The sequence below is a fragment of the Cryptomeria japonica genome, chromosome 4 (genome assembly GCF_030272615.1).
Source record: "Cryptomeria japonica chromosome 4, Sugi_1.0, whole genome shotgun sequence".
NCBI classification, from domain to species: domain Eukaryota; kingdom Viridiplantae; phylum Streptophyta; class Pinopsida; order Cupressales; family Cupressaceae; genus Cryptomeria; species Cryptomeria japonica.
This window is the reverse complement of record NC_081408.1, coordinates 141968588-141982945: the sequence shown is the minus strand read 5'-3', so window position 1 is coordinate 141982945 and position 14358 is coordinate 141968588.

Below are 14358 nucleotides of genomic sequence, written 5' to 3'. Positions count from 1 at the left end.
GAATGTATTTGCACCCCCAAATTCTCGGTCTTGGTTAATGGCTCCCCAGAAGATTTCTTTAGCAGCTCAAGAGGGCTTAGGCAAGGAGATTCTATGTCCCCCTTCCTCTTTATCATCATGGCTGAAGCCCTAGGTAGATCCATCTCTAAGGCCAAAGAGGAAGGTGGGATCCAAGGAATCCCCATTACCAGTGGCCTTCCTCCCTTTACGCACCAGCAATTTGTCGATGACACGATGCTTTTTGGGCAAGGAAGTGTAAAGGAAGCGAGAGCCTTCAAAGGAATCCTTAATTCCTATATGCTAACCTCAGGTCAAGAGGTGAATCTGGCCAAGTCTGCAGTTTTTATGTTCAACATATACCCCTCCTTAGGAAAAGTGATCAGCAATCTCCTGGAGATTAGTGAAGGAACTCTTCCTTGCAAATACCTAGGCATTCCCCTTGACAAGAGTAGAAGACCCTCAAAATTATGGGACAACCTGGTGGATAAAATAAAGTCTAGGATTAACACATGGAAAGGAAAATGGCTCTCATCTATAGGTAGAGCAACCTTGGTTAGATCGATCTTGTCAGCCATGCCCATTTACTAACTCTCATGTCATTATTTATCTTCTTCTAAACTTGCAGAACTCAATAAGCATCTCAAGACTTTCTTTCGGCAAGGTGCTAATGACAATCGTAAAATATCACTCATATCCTGGGACAAGATATGAAAACCTAAAGAAGAAGGAGGTGTTACCATTAAAAATCTTTGTGATTAGGGCAAAGCCTTGGGCGCCAAGTTGGTCTGGAGGATGTTCAGAACCCCCCACATCAAATGGTCTCACTTGCTGCACCAAAAATACCTTAATGGACGGAATCCTATCCAAATCTTTAGAGAAACCAACCCTCCCAGAGGGTCTTGCCTGTGGAATTTTATGTTAGACTGCAAGATGATTATCTCTGACAAACTTACTTGGAACCTAGGGTCTGGGGATAAAGCTCTTTTCTAGTCGGATTCCTGGGGTGGATATAAGGCTATTGATAATATCCATGACTTTGGTACTACTTGTATCCTTCTTGAATCTCATAGAGGACCCCTGTTAAACAAATTTATCTCCCCCTTAGAAGATGGGGCTGGTTGGCAGTGGATCGAGAAGGAAGATGAGGATACCCCGATAAGGGATAAATAAAAACTTATGGCAATTCTCAAATCAAGGAATATTGCCTTAGGTCATAATGAGGACAAGCTCGTCTGGGATGGCTCCCTAAGAGGAGAATACAACTACAAGGATGGGTACTCTCTCATCTCCAAATTGTTTATAAGACCTATGACTGAGCTTCATTTGAAACTTTGTTGTGATAAATACCATCTGCCTAAGGCAGGTATCTTCTCCTGGCTTGCAGTTCAGAACAAGCTCTTAACTGTGGACAATTTTAGAAGAATGGGGTATGAGGGTCCTAGTAGATGTCCACTTTGTGAGGTAGACGAGGAAGACACTAATCATATCCTCCTTAACTGCCCCTTTGCTCACAAATGTTGGATCTGGTTCACCAGCAAACTTGAATGGTCTGTAGCCTTCCCCCACACCATCTTTGGAATGCTCAAGGTCTCTTTGAAGGTTTATGGACAACTCTTCCTTCTTCCATAATGTGGGAAGTTTGGAAGGAGAGAAATAGACGTCTCTTTAAGAATGAAAACCTAGATGCTCCTAGAATCATTAACAGGATAGAGTCAGCTATCACTGAGCTCATGAACAACCAACTATCATCGGGCACATTGAAGAATTCCTCTATAACTTATTGGGATGAAAAAATTAAAAAATGATGGGAAGGATTATCATTTCCTCCATTTTTAGGAGTTGGTCCTATTGCAAGTCTTCCATCAAGGGATGCATGCAGATGGAAGCCCCTAGGCGAAGGTTGGATGAAGCTAAACTTTGATGGGGCATCCCATGGCAACCCAGGGAAAGCAGGGATAAGATGTGTTGTTCATAATTTCGAAGGAAAGGAACTAGCAACCCTTGCCTCTCTGGCTAGCATCAACACCAACAATTGGGTGGAACTTATGGCCCTGGTGGAGGGTTTGCATTTATGCAGGAAACTAGGAGTTAAGAACTTGGTAATTGAAGGAGATTCAGCTATAATTATCAATGCTCTGAGGAAAGGTAGTATGCCTAATTGGAGACTAAATACTTTGCTATCAAAAGCTCTTGACCTATGCAGAGATTTTGATAGGTTCACAATCAATCACATTTATAGGGAGGGCAATAAAAGAGTGGATGAGCTGGCCAACTTGGGTGTCGATGGCATCAATCTCCTATCTATGCCACCTTAAGGCAAACCCATTTTTTGTTTTCGTGTCCTAAGTTGTCATCAACATTTTCCTCCTTTCACCCCCTTATGTTTCTCTTGCCAAGACTTTGTTTTAACCCCCTTATTTATTCCTCTTCCTACCCCCTATATTTTTGTATAGATACTCAGACAAACATTCAGTTTAAATATTGGCTTCTCAACATCAACCGTTAACTAACACTTTTGTTTTGAATATCACTTCCATCACGTATTTCCTTCACTCATCGATACACTATTTCAGGTCGCTAGGGCTATCTCCTCACTGCTTCCTGTCTGATATCCATCGGGTTTTGTGTTGATGAAACCTTGGGCTTCGGTGACCTCCTTTATTTTTCAACCGAAATACTTCTTCCATCGATACCAATGCCCCATCGATGAACGGATCTATTGTCTCACTAAATACTTCTTCCACCAATAAAGCAGTTTCAGTGAAACAACGCTTGTTGGAGACATGCCTTTTAGCCTCCTCGAAACCTTTTTCCTCATTGATATCTTTTATAGATGAAATTGTCTTTTGTCTATTCGACCTTAGTCTTTTGATGTGAACGTTTCTTTCGGTGAGTCCCTTTGCACGAATGGTATTATCTCCTCAAAAACCTTTTCTCATTGATGAAATCCATCTACACTTTCGATGGAATTACTATCTCCGATGAGTGCTTTTTGAAGCTCATCAGTGTTTCCTTTCTGTCGATAAGCTTTTTATATCTATGAGACATCGTTGGGTCTCATGTCAAAGAAACCTTGGGCTTCGGTATTTCCTTTATCCTTCCATCGAAATACTTTCTCTATCAACATCACTACACTTCATCGATAAATGGTTCTATTATTTCATCGAGGCCATCTTTCTTTTGATGATTTGCTTCACTATCATCTTCCATGGATAAGCTCATTAGTAATCTTCCTCGATAAAGTTGCATCGGTAAAACCACACACATCGGTAACATACTTTTTAGCTTCCTCAAAACTCATATTCTTATCGATATCTATTATCGATGTAGCCCCCATCTATTTGATTGCAATCATTCTTTCAATAAGATCACTTCTTTTGGTAAGCTTCCTTCATATTGCGCGGATGGTATTATTTCCCCGAAAGCCTTTTCCCGTCGATGAAAACCATCTTTGCTTTCTTCGATATCCTCTTTGGTTGGTATCAATACTTTTGATGAGCCCCTCTTAGGTTCATCGGTATTCCCTTTCCTTTTCTACCCTCTTTATATCGATGAAACTCTCTTATGTTTCATCGACCTTTTATCTTTCGATGAAAATGCTGCTGTCGGCCAATAACTCTAGTATCTCTTAGACATCCTTCTTTTCCCAAATAGTCCTATAGATGAAACCTTCCCCAGTTTCTTCGATTTCATCATTTCAGGAGAACTATCTTCTTTGTTGTATTCATTACATATCCTACAGATACTGAAGTTTCTTCGATAGCCCTGCTTCATTGATGGAACCTCCTTTGGTTTCACCAATATACCTTCTATCGATGAAAATAATGCTTTCGATAAGTCCCTTTTGAAGTTCATCGAGGCCCAAGTCTATTCAATAAATCATCTTATCGATGAAACATCGATAGGTTTCTTCGATTCCCTTTTTATATCGACAAGACATGCTGGGTCTTATGTCGAAGAAACCCTGGGCTTCGGTAACTTCCTTTATCCTTCCATCGAAACACTTTTTCTATCGACATCACTTCACTCCGTCGATGAATAGGTCTATTGTTTCATCGAAGCCATCTGTTTTTTGTTGATTTGCATCACTATCATCTTTCATCGATGAGCTCATTAGTAATCTTCCTCGATAAAGTTGCATCAGTAAAACCACTCATCGGTAACATATCTTTTAGCCTCCTCAAAATTCATATTCTTCTCGATATCTTTTTGTTTGACCATTATCACTCTTTCGATGAGAACACTTCTTTCAGTAAGTTCCCTTCATGTTGAGCCGATGGCATTATTTCCTCGAAATCCTTCCCATCAATGAAAACCGTCTCTGCTTTCTTTGATATCCTCTTTTGGTGGAATCTATGCTTTCGATGAGTCCCTCTTAGGTTCATCAGTGTCCCCTTTCCTTCGATCCCCTTTTCATATCAATGAAACTCTCTTATGTTTTATCAACCTTTTATCTTTCGATGAAACTGTCTCTGTCGGCCAATAACTTTAGTATCTCTTCGACACCCTTCTTCTCTTGAATTGTCCTATCGATGAAACCTTCCCCAGTATCTTCAATCTCATCTTTTCAGAAGATCTATCTTCTTCAGTGAATTCATTAAATGTCCTATCGACACTGCAGTTTCTTCGGTAGCCTTGCTTCATCGACGGAACCTCCTTAGGTTTCTTTGATAACCTTATATCGATGAAAAATAATGCTTGCGATTAACCCCTTTGAATTTAATCGACGCCCAAGTCTATCTGATAAATCATCTTATCGATGAAACATCAATAGGTTTCTTCGATTCAATAGGTGTACCATTTCGGTAAAATTAAAGCCCTCATTGTTTGAATGTGTTGGCCTTTAGGAACTGAGAAAATCACCTATTACCCCCAAGTTCCCTGCCATATACTCATTTGATACTTGCTGCTGAGCTTTCTATAAACCTCTATTACCCTTAGCTGGACTCAGGTATGACAGAAGTCCCATTTACCCCCTTTTGTTATTGTATCTTGGAAATCATCAATTTTTAGGGATAGCATCCAGGTACATCAGCAAAAGGTGCTAAACAGGTGATGCATAACTATGGATGATCACTTATCAGAATGGAAATTATCTAGATACTCTATTTAATGAGGTGAAGAATTAAGAAACATCAGAGAAGAATGTCAAATCTCATTGGAACACTTCATGTGACTAACAATCTGGACAAGTGTTTTGAAAACTAACCATGCAGGAGGTGCACGGCCATCTTGATCAATTGATAGGATGTAAGTTGCTTAAATGACAAAAGACTACATGCAATCAAGGCTCAAACTCTTAAACAATACAAGGAGAATAGTGACAATTGAAAAATAGGAATATGGGCCTGTAAGGGAAAGAAAATATCTTCCCACTTGCTCACCCTAGTCTGGGGTGTTTTTGTATTATTCTGAATCTATGCTTATTGTAATTAGATATAGAAACTATCTGGACTACGGTCCTGGGCAAGGCCAGAGGTTTTCTCGCCTCCACTCTTTCCTACCGGCACCCACACGAGTGGGGTGATGTAAAAACTTAATTTTGATTAATAAATGTTTTTTGGCTACGGCCTCTTACCGATCAAAAAAAAAAAAAATTCAAATATTATTATTCTATAATAATAAATTTTTAATAAGACAATGTATAAATTTTAATATTTTTAATTATTATTTATAATTCCATAAAAAAAATACAAATAATTAAAATGCAATTTTAACTTAATAAAATAATTAATCCTTAAAAGAAGAAGTGGAAGAATTAAAATAAATGATAAAAAATAAAATATCTAATAAAAGAGGATAATATTAAAAGATATTCTAATCAAAAGAAAATAGTATTAAAAGAAAGATTTTAATTTAAAATATAAATATTTTATCATTATTAAAATATTAATAAGACAAATAATCATAGGTTAAATTAATTATAATAATTTTTAATTATCATAAAAAGATATAAATAATTAAAATAGTTTTAAACTTGACGAAAAAAGAAAAAGAAAAGAAGAAGAAAAATTAGATTTAAGTAAAGCCAATTCATTCTCTTTCAATATTTTTTATTTTATTATTTTAGAAACTTAAAAATGACAGAACATTCTAATAAAAGAAATAATAATAAGAGATATTTTGACTAAAAGTAGATAATAAGAAAATATAAAAAATTTAATGCATATATTTTTCTAATAAAAAATATTAAAATGCATATTTTTATGCAGAAGGCATTCTTATATGCATTGAACCACCTACTTATTGAAATCAATGGTTCAAAATTAAGGAGAAGAGTACAAGACTATCACTGAACCATTGATTTCAATAAGTAGTTGGTTCACTTCATTAGGGAATGGTATTGGCATAATGATTATAATATAATACACATTTTATAATGAAAAAATATATTTTTCTTAAAATTATAAGCCTAATTTTATTTTAAAAAAATTCTATAAATATAATCGTAACAATAAAATTTAATTATTAATTTGTAATGTAATATTATATTATTTTTTATATTTATGTAATATTAATTATAATTGGTTTTAATAAACTAACTATTAATAGTTATAAAAGTGAAAATAAACATTTTTCAAATAGCTTAATGAAAAATATTTAAATTTATGATTAAAAGATTAAATTATTTTGTATATATTAAAATGATTAAAAAATTAATGATTTTCAAAAAGTATTAAAAAACAGAATGATTTCACAAAAATATACAAAATATAATGATAAGAATACATATAATAATTATATTTATTTTTTTAATATAAATATTTGTATTTAATTTAATTTAAAATAAATCAAGTACTTATAATTGGTTTTATTATCTATATAAAAAATAATTATTAAAATTTATTTGTCTATTTAGAAAAAATATTTAATTTATAATATTATAAATAATTAAAAACTAAAAAAAATTAAAATAGACATTTCAGTTTTTAAAATAGAAAGAAATCCAAAAAAGGCCTAAAAATCTATTATTCCTAAAAAAAATCTCCTATAACACCAATTTTTTTAAACCAATCATAATGTAGATAAATAATTTGTATAATATCTTAATTTTTTTTATATATATTAAATATCGAGAGACCAAAATAAGGAGAGTTTATACAAAAACAAGCATGGGAGGCAAAGCCTCAGCCATCAACCAGAGAGATTATCCGACTGAACATAGACATCCTCCTACCAAAATAAAAGTTACAAGAGAAAGTATATACAGTGATCCATAAACATCAACTAAAGAGCTACTAAACACCTATTATAGAATCTCATCATGATTTTCCAACCATGTTGTCCATCCTTGTGGGCCTTCCATCCACACCACCTTCTTCTGCTCTAGGACCTGGGTAAACATCTCGAACTTATCAAAGTAGGAACCTCTGTTGTCCCTGAGTTTCTTGATCAACTTCTTTAGAGCCTCATCGAATGCAGTCTGGTTCTCTGCAATTCTAGCCCATTCAAAGCCATCCTTCATCTCATATATGAACATGGTTGATCGGCCATCCCTGAGGAAATGCAGCAGCTTCTCCCTCTCAACATTCATCAAAAAGAATACCTACACAACAATTTTATAACATGTGAGTTTCTTAAAAAACCCAATAAGAGTCCTATCAGTACCTTGGAATTTTTCCTCATTTCTAAGTTTCCAAATAAACCAAAGTATGAAAGAAGAAAGAATTTGCCAGAACAGGTTAGCATCTTTCTTGAGGCCATGAATGAATCTAGTAATAATATCAAGAGTAAAAACATATTCAGTAATAGAGATTCCAAACATCAGCCAGACCTCTCTGGCAAAAATGCAATCAAAAAAGATGTGCTGCATAGTCTCAGGCTTCCTACATACAGAGCATAGGTCGAAGGTAGCAAAGTTATTCCTAATAGGCAGTCTATGCAACATTAGTTGCCACCTGAAGCATTTGATTTTAGGGGGGATGGAGGACTTCCATAGTTTCTCAAACGTTTTCTGCCAAGTAGAGGTATTAAGGTCAACATACCAGAGGAGTTAACATGATCTATCACTGTGGTATCATGAGTGAGCTGTTTGTAAATAGATTTGGCTTTGACCTTGGAGAGGAGGGAGCCGTCCTTCCATCAGAATGAGAGGTATCTATGAGTATCTACATCAGTGTTCCTAGGAAGATCTAGACAAGCATAGACATCCTTGGGTAAAAGAAAGGGGTAAGAGGAGGCCAAACTTATTGCTAAGATCCTCCCAGCTGATGAGATTATCATGTTCCAAGATGTCCATGAGATATTTAATGCCCTTATTATACCAACACCTAGCAGAGCATCCTTGGGTAAAAGAAAGGGGTTTAGAGTTATGGTAGAGGTTCCACCATATTGACCTTTCCCCACACAAGGTGTTATTATAGTCAATATTAGAGGTGGTAAAAAGTTTACACACATGCTCCCAGGATTTCCAGATGGACTTAAACACCCGAGTTCCTTGAACAAACACAGATAATCCGCTTGCTACCAGATTTGGCAGACTTGGGGATGCCATTTTCTATGTTATTTGTGAAAAGAATCTTCCAAGGTTCTTGTCCTTCCAAGGCATGAAATATCCACTTGGTAGCTAGAGAAATTCCTTTCATTCTGAGATCCTTAAGTCCCAGCCCACTAAGTTTCTTATCTATGTGGAACTAGATCCATTTGACTGTGTGGGCCTTTCTTTTACCCTAACCCTCAGACCATAGGAAGTGCCTGATATATTTTTGGATCTCATAAATTTGGTAGTTGTTGAACATCCAGATAGAGGAGTAGTATAAACTATAGGAGGAGAGGATTTTCTGGTAGACTTGGATCCTACCAGCCAAGGATAGAACCCTATTGTCCCATTTGTTAATTTTTTTGTCAATCTTTTCTTTGACCCTAATCCACATGTCTTTGAGAGAGGGAGAGACAAGAAAAGGGATACCGAGGTATTTGAATATTTTATTGGGTCCTCCCCATGAGTATCCAAACTATTAAAGCCAGTCCAGGGGTTCCTCTTTCCACCCAAGCAGAATAGATTTGGAATTGGAGATATGAACACCAGAGGCTCTACCAAAGGTTGCAAGTTTTTTGTTGAGGGAGTCAATCTTATGCCTAGAGAGCTCTAGGAAGAGCGTGGTGTCATCAACAAACTATATATTGAGCAATTCAAATTCATTCGCCATCTTAATGCCATGAACTTTAGGGGATAGGGTATCATCTCTTAGGAGGTAAAAGAGGGCATTTGAGGTAATGACAAATAGAGCAGGGGCAAGGGGGCAGCCCTGTCTAATGGATCTAGAAAGAGGAATAGGCTAGGAGAGTGACCCATTAACTTCAACCAGGGTGGAGGCATATTTGAGGAGAATTTGAACATATTTACAAAACTCGCTAGGGAAACCAAAGGCTCTGAGAATCATGAGGATGAAGTCCCATTCCACCCTGTCATAGGCTTTCTCAAAGTCCACAAGGAATATGACAGTATCTTGATTTGAGGTCTTGGCCCATTCCATAGATTCCTAGCTAGTGACAAGGTTCTCCAAGATATACCTATGTTTAATGAATCCTGCTTGGGTAGAGCAGATGAACTTGGGAAGGATTTTCTCAAGGCGAGAGGCTAGGGCTTTGGCCAAGATTTTATAGGAAACGTTAAGGAAGATAATTGGCCTTCAGTTTTTTATGAGGGCTTTGTCCCCATCTTTTGGGATAAGTTTAACAATGCCCCTATTGATGGACTCCCCAAGGGTGCCATTATCAAATGCTTCGGTGTATATGTCATATAAGTCTTTGATGACCCACTCAATATTGGTTTTGTAAAACTCAACAGGAAGTCCATCGGGACCTGGGGCCTTATCATCCTTGAGGGCTTTAATGGCATCAACAATTTCTATCGTAGAGATTTTGGTCTTGAGAGGGAGAGCTTCATTCTCAGAGATTCTTATTGGGATAATGTTACTGCACCTATTTCTAGCATCTTTTGAGGCTTCACTATCCTCTGAGGTAAAGAGGTTCTTATAAAACATTTCAAAAGCATCTTTGATCTCTTCGATGTTCAGGAGTTCCTTATCCTCAACTATGATTCTGTCAATTTTTTCTCTATTTTGTTTTTGTTTGAGGATATTGAAGAAGACTTTAGAGCCTTTGTCTCCGAATTTGAGCCAATGCTTACGGGCTCTGATGAAGGCACCCCTGATTTTGACCTATTGATGTTTCCTAAGAATGTTTCTAGCCTGAGAGACCCATTCCGCTAGGACAAAGGAGGAAGGATGTAGTTGTATTTCATGCTCCAAGGAGTGGAGCCGATTAGTCAAAGTTTTTTCCACAAACCTGAGATCCTTGGCTTGCTTCTGGGAAATAGTTTGGAATATTTTCTACCAAGAGGAGATGTTTCTGTTCCATCTGAGGGTGTGGGATTGGGGATGTTGAGAGTGCATGTTAAAGAGTCTAACCATTTTGATGGCAGTTAGGGCATCCTTGTTATTTAGCAAGGAGGTATTTAGGATAAACTTCTTATTGAAAGGATTGTTGTTAGGGATGGAGTTCCTAGTATTGATGACAGAAATGATAGGGAAATGGTCTAATAAGCTCACTGGAAAAACAACCACTGAGTTTGCCAAGTGGTTAGGGGAGAAGGAGAAGAAATCTTTATTAACATAGAACTTGTCTAATCTAGAGTAGATTCGGCTGGGGCCTTGCTGAAAGTTACACCAAGTGTACCATAGGGCAGAGGATTCAGATTTGCTGCCCTCAAGGGGGTCAAATAACTACATGTGTTGTTTAAACCTATCCCAGTGAGGTTTCTCTTGGCACTTCCATTCGAAAGGGATGCCCCCAGCCTTGTCATCTTGGTTTTCAATCATGTTAAAGTCTCTAGCCATGACCCAGGGGATACTCGGAAGGGTTGCCAGCCAATTCCAGAGGAAAACTCTTTTACTATGATCATTAGGTGCATATATAGAACATACCCCAAAATAGGAGCCTCTAATATCCAAGCAGGCCCAGGCCACTCTGTTACATGGGGAGACGCCCCTATCCCTAATGTGATTTGCCCACTTAGGGTTAATGAGGAGACCAACTCCACCCTTTCCCTTAGAATAATTGGTGCATATTTTGATCGCATCTCTCCAAATAAAATCAAGTGTAGTGTCAAGGGAGAAGTCAATGAATTTAAGCTCTTGAAGCATCAAAAAGTCCAAAATCTTAAATTTAAAAATATAAATCTCAACTTTACAAAATCCAAGTTTCTTTTTAAAGAAAAAATAATAATCACTTTTGATTCATGCAAACTAATTGATTAAAGTGCTTCGTGAATGCAATAGTATTGCCTACCACAACTGCTAACAAATACTAGTATAGATATTTTAAATGAGAGAGATCTTTTATTTATCTTAGAAATATTTTATTTTAATATAAATTATACTTAATGCATGCAAAAATATTTAAATTTTAATTCTCAATTTTATTTTTCCTATATAGTCTTTCTTATTTAATTTATAAATGTACATAATTTACATCTATTTTTTATTTTATATTTTAAAATTCTTAGCATGATTCAAAAAAAAATTAAAAATAAAAATATATTTTTTAATTGAATTAGATATGTTTTCTAATAATTTTAGAAAGAATATTTGCTATACATTATAATTATGAAATCAAATGGTAATTTAATATTTTTTAAATATCTTTATAATTATTTTATATTTATATATCTATCTCAAATTTATATATTTTATGAGCCCATACGTTTGTTTGGTTTTATGTGGTGTTTATTTGAAAATATTATGTCAACACACTCGAGCCATTACACTCCACCCCTTGCTCCCATTTTTTAATGCCTCTAGCTATTAAAAATACAATTAAAACTAATTTTTGTTCTTATTTTGCTACTATTATCTTATTACACTTTAATGCTTAAATTAAAATATTTTATAATTTTATAAATATATTACATAAATAATATTTGTGTCTTTTTTGTATTCTATAATTATATGTTTATATATTTCTACTAGTTTAAATTAACAATCATTTCAGTTGATTATAGCACATTAAATTATTATCATGGTATGATTATATTATTATTATTATGTATGGATGCTTTCAATCCCCATAATACCATTGTAATACATCTTTCAAAACAATTATTTTTTAGTTCTTTCATAGAACTATAGCAATTGTGTTGTTCTTAACATGTTATTAATACGCATTCTTTTTACAAATCATGTTACAAAAAAAATTGTATGCACAAAAATATTAACTTTTCCTAAAGTTCATATACAATTTTTTTAAATAAACATGTTTCAAAAATATTTTATTTTTAATCTCATTGGCTAGGCATTTGAGTTGATATGGTTTATTAATACATAAAATAGAATTGTTCATATAACTATTTCTTGAATATGAGAATTGAATGTCATTTTCAAGTGTATCGTTATTATAATGAAAGAAAAAAAAGTTCTTGAAATTAATCATAACATATAAGCAAAGAATGTAGCTCAAGTGAAAACCACATGCATGTTTCATTCCATAAAAAATAGGCTTCATTTACTTCTTGTGCAAAAGCAATGAATTACCAATATTCATTTTCTGGAAATGGATTGCTTGTTGTGAAGTGCAATAATATGGATTTTAAGTCTTGTTGCCTTCAAGATTTTTCATTTCAATATTTTCAAACTCGGAATTAGAACTTTGTGCAAGGAGAGTTTTGCTTTATTTTGGATCAACAATTTATCTTATTGATCAAACAAAATAATATATGCTATATTTGTTGCCATTATCATTTAAATAGACAATTTTTTCACTTCTATTACATTTGGGCCTCTGTCACTTAAACATACATTTTTCTTTTCACCTTTGTTACATATCAAACATGTACCCTAGTTAATTTGCAACCATGTTGTTTTATCGTTTCATGTTTTTTTAATTTTTGCATAAAATTGGAGCCAATATGAAATGATAATGGTAGTAGAAATGGCTTTTGTTTGAAAGATTAGAATTTTATACACCATTGTTTCTATGTGAAAAAGTTTTATACAATATCATCATTTTTTCGAATTGAAGTTTTTGTAGAGTATCAATATTTTCCTTGTATTTATAATGAGAGAAAAAATGACAAGAAAGAAAACATTGATAAAAGAGAACAACTATAAGCAAGACTATATTTCAACTCTCAAAGTTCTATTTTCTTTTTAGATATGAAAATAATAATAAATTTATTGTCTTTTGAGGTTGAAGGGACTTCACCCATGCTCTTGGAAAAAATAAATAGCATGGTGTTTTCTATAAAATTCTTGTCCAAACAAGAACAAAGGTTGGGGTTGAACAAGATTGCTTCATGCAACCAATGCATATTTCTCTTTTATTTTATTTTTGGGTTCTATTTCTCTTATCTACTATCTATTATTGTAGATGATCGGGATCTCTATAGAGTCCTTGTGAGAACTTGGTGTAGGATTTGAATTTGTATGAATTATTTTTAGTTTATTCAAAATTTGTGTTTATTTTTCAATGTTAGTTTATTAAACTTTATAAAACTCTTTTGATATTGTTTAAGTATATTTTAAATTTTATTGCTTTTGGGAAACACCATAATAAATAATTGATTTTTTAGTCAATCCTAAAATGGATTTCTGAGTTGAATGTTTCATGAGAGTGGCAGCTTGACAAGTTTTAATTTTTATCCATTTTATTATTGCTCCAATTATATGGAAAAACAATAGGGACTGAAATTTAAATTTATTTAGATTTTTTTCTTTCATCAGTTCCATCGGCCATTATTTTCTAGTAATGCACATCATTTATCTGAGTTTTGAATTTGAAATTTCATCTTCACAATAATTTAAAAGTTTTTGTTTTTATTTTTTTAATAAATCTCTGGCAATATGAATGTCAGCTTCTTAGTGATCATCATTCTTACAGAAAGCATATTACTCAGAGAGCATAGTATTTGTGGCAATGTAAAAGTTTATGTTAAAGAATCCTTGTTCCTTTGCAATAGAGTTGTCCAATACTCTTTATTGGGACAAAAAATTGTTAAGCATTATCTATTCCTCAAGCTTGGGGATTGAAAATTTGATGGTAATTAATGGTGTGGATAGTCAACAAAAATAGTCTAAAGAGGTTCCTTGTAAATGTTTTGCAATAGTTCTCTTTTTACTAGGTGAAAGTTCAATTAATTGAGTTTTAGAAAGTGATTAAGAAGTTAGTGATTGTTCAAAAGGAAGTTGCAATAATAAATGCATATAAAAATCAATTTTATTATTAATTTTATGTGTTTGTTGAATTTTATAACTTAAATCTATCATTAAATATATTTTTAACCTTGTTATTTTTTCTATGGTCCTTATTCTAGTATATATGTTTGTTTGTAACCATATTCATGGGGAAAGGTGTCATAAG